The 2503-nt window shown below is 48.6% G+C and overlaps 1 pseudogene; it reads right to left on the reverse strand.

Moving 5' to 3' along the window:
* Positions 1-1960: 1960 nt before the first annotated feature.
* Positions 1961-2503, reverse strand: LOC102911840 (selenoprotein W pseudogene; annotated as a pseudogene).

Below are 2503 nucleotides of genomic sequence, written 5' to 3' on the forward strand. Positions count from 1 at the left end.
GATGTCTGTGAACAGAGTGACCGAGTGAAGGGGCAATCCTATTTCATCTTCGAACATTTTCTCCCTGGACTGCAAAAGAAGTCTGAGTGTCATCAAGGATGAACTTTGAAATGTAGGGGCAGATTCTGCCTGACATATGTAAGATCCACTCTAAAGCAAATGTATTGCATAGTTTTGATGCTCGGGGAAAAGAAGACGAATGATCAACTGTTCCAGTTGTCCTAGGATTGAGGGATTCTCTAGGATGTGAGTCCATGATAAAGCTGAAGAAGTCTCAGACACCACCAACACTTTGACATGTGCTGATTACCCCGTTATGAGAGACCTGATCAGAAGTTAGGTCTTGCTAACAGAGACCTATGACACCCAAGTCAGAAGAGCACACCCCTCCTGTGTGGTTTGTTGGTTTTAGAAACAAAAAAGGCAGTCGGGCGGTGGTGGCGCACGCCTTTCATCCCAGCACTCGGGAGGCAGAGCCAGGCGGATCTCTGTGAGTTCAAGGCCAGCCTGGGCTACCAAGTGAGCTCCAGGAAAGATGCAAAGCTACGCAGAGAAACCCTGTCTCGAAAAACCAAAAAAGAAACAAAAAAGGCAAGATGGAGGCCTCAAATTTCTGTTCAAGTAGGTAGATGTCTCTCGACAGGTGCCTTCCTCTCATTGAATAGAGACCTTGAAATCTGCAAATATTAGGAGGCAATTGTGTGTGTGTGTGTGTGTGTGTGTGTGTGTGTGTGTGTGTGTGTGTGTGAGAGAGAGAGAGAGAGAGAGAGAGAGAGAGAGAGAGAGAGAGAGAGAGCGAGAGCGCGCACATTGTGAAGAGCCATCTCCCTTCCATCTCTGTTTCTGCTCCTATAATGCACTTTAGAGGTCTGTGCTCTTACGTGTTCTGACTGCAGTTGGCATCTCTTTAGAGCTTATCTTGCTCCTATTAGAGCAACACTGCAGTGTTACAAGCCATCATCTCTCTTGCTCATCACCCGAACTTTAACAGTCATTTCCCACCACTCTATCATGTCAGCTGCTTCTGGGAAATACACAGCCCTCGCTGTGGCATGAATCTTCCTGATGGGAAATGGGTTCGCATCTCAGAAGCCAGGGCATCTTGTATTTCAGAAAGACCTCGTGACTGAAGCAAAGAAAGAAAGAGGAGCTTTGCAAGAAACAGTCTGTGGTGTCACATGACAGAGAGGGTCTACCAGATGAAGTGTAAGACGCTGTGTGGAATGTCTCTGGCCACTATGCTAAGGAGTCCTGCAGGATCTAGCTGTGGGTACAGAAGCAAATTGTTGTAGGTTGAGTATCAAATGGGTAGAGAGGATACACTGTCAGGTGAGTACCTCTCACATTACTGACAGTCAGGGAGAGCTAGAGAGTGAGAGCCTATGAACAGGAGAGCCAGGAGAGCATTACTGATGGAGTGAGGCCCCTCAGGATGCCAGAGGGCTGACAGCCAGAGAGCTCTGGGTCATGGGACTTGTGATCCAGAAAAATTATTCTGTAGCCTTCACAGAATAGTGACTTGAAACAGAGCTTGGACTCTGCTTACTTCTTCTCAAAAGTCTGACATTTCCTAAACAATATATAGACGTACCAAAAAGTAGCTTTTAAAAACTGTTCAACCAGCTGGGCATGGTGGCAGTTGGAAGGTTCATTCATCAATGTGGCATCCTGGACGGGACAGTTACTTGAAAGACTGGGGGTCCAGTTGAGCCTCTTTTTCCTCTCCGTCTAGTCTCAGGGTCTCTCTAAGTGGTCTCCTCAGTAATGGAGTGGGATTTCTTTTCTTTCTTTCTTTTTTATTTTTATTTTTTAAAGTGGCCTCATCCAACTTTTATTCAACTGGGAACAACTGGCAACATGGCTGCTTATCCTCTTGCAGTCTGAGCTGGAGAAGAGAAACCAAGGCAGGAGGGTAGATGGGAGACATGGAAGAATTCAGGGAGAGGTGAGGAAGAGGGCAGGGCAGGGCTCCTGCACAGGTGGATTCTGGGGAGGCCCCCCTTCCCCCGCACAGAGGCGCCCTCTGGCTTGACTTGGTGGCTGCAGGAACATCGAAGACCTGTGGTCTTTGAGACATTTCATTCTTGCTGTCATAAGGCGGCTGCCAGGGGGTCTCAGGACCCCACCTCCAGGGGTCACTGGCACTGAGCCAGGGCAGCTCTGAGGGTGGTCACCAGTTTCCGAAACTGGTTCTCGGTATCCACGTAGCCATCACCTCTCTTCTGGGAGTGAACCCACTCCCCAGCTACTGTCACTTCAAAGAATTCCGTGACCTGGGGAGTCCCCTCACCACAAATGTCCAGGCATCCAGGAAACTCATGTTCTAGTTTCTCCTTGAGCTGGAGATAATTGGGCTTGTAGCCTCAAGCTCCACAATACAAGACCTGAGTGGAGAGTGTCATATGCTCCAGATCGCATTCCGGCACAGCACAGGGACCCGACAAAGGAGCAACAAGGACCTCGAGGTCTGCTGGAGTGGGATTTCTTAAGAGGCAATTTAGAG

The sequence above is a fragment of the Peromyscus maniculatus genome, chromosome 9 (genome assembly GCF_049852395.1).
Source record: "Peromyscus maniculatus bairdii isolate BWxNUB_F1_BW_parent chromosome 9, HU_Pman_BW_mat_3.1, whole genome shotgun sequence".
In the NCBI taxonomy this organism is placed as follows: domain Eukaryota; kingdom Metazoa; phylum Chordata; class Mammalia; order Rodentia; family Cricetidae; genus Peromyscus; species Peromyscus maniculatus.